Consider the following 930-nt stretch of genomic DNA (forward strand, 5'->3'; position numbering starts at 1 on the left):
AGCCATGGTTCAGAATAATACAAAAATAAAGGTGTGGCTTTATTTATACACATTCTTGAAGCTCTTGGCGTTTGGCTGAGAGCAGATACCATACTCAGAGTGATGGAATTAATAGCATTTAGGGTAAGCAAGGACCAGTGTGAGACTAGACCCAGGAAACGGGGAGGGAATGTAAAGGAGAAACAGGGAATGACATTAAAGAAGAAATAGACGCCCTGGAGAATTTATGACTCCTTTCTGTATGTCATGTCCAGAAGAGGCAAGTCTACAGAGATCAAAGTAGCCTAGGGATGGGGAGGCTGGGGTGGTGACTAAGGGGGCTGGGTTTCTTTTGGGGGTAATAAACTCTAAGATTGATTGTGCTGATGGCTGCTGAACTGGGACTATATGAAACGGTATCAAATTGTGCAGGGTCAATTGTGGATTGTATGGTAAGTGAACTGTATTCCAATAAAGCTATTAGGAGAACAAAGGCAGCTGCCCTGGAGATAGTGGGCAACGTCCATCGGGACATTTACTGGCATGGGCTCAAAGGCCAGAAGAGCTAGAATTCAAGGCTCGTGAGGAATGGGAGCAGATGGGAACATGTGCTCTAGGCAGGGAAGAGTGCATCGTGGTATCTGTACTCCGGACGTCGAACAGGTATTTATTGGAAGCTAGGGAAAGGTCACAGAATGCATGGTAGGTGTCTAGACCCAATGAAGCCCCTCTCCAGGATTACTGGAGAAGAGATTGAGCCCAAAAGGCTAGTGGCTGGTAGGCCTCTGCTCCCGTTCTCCCTTGCCTGGTCCTTTGCTGCTGTTGGGTGGATTATGGGCCATTTACTGTCTAGGACACAGAGCTTTGGTGGCCCTGCTGCCACTAGGTAAACTCAAGTAGCAACTTCTTGACCTACAATATGTGACTCTAGACAACTGCTAGAAACTCTTA

This window comes from Macaca fascicularis, chromosome 10 (genome assembly GCF_037993035.2).
Source record: "Macaca fascicularis isolate 582-1 chromosome 10, T2T-MFA8v1.1".
Taxonomy (NCBI): domain Eukaryota; kingdom Metazoa; phylum Chordata; class Mammalia; order Primates; family Cercopithecidae; genus Macaca; species Macaca fascicularis.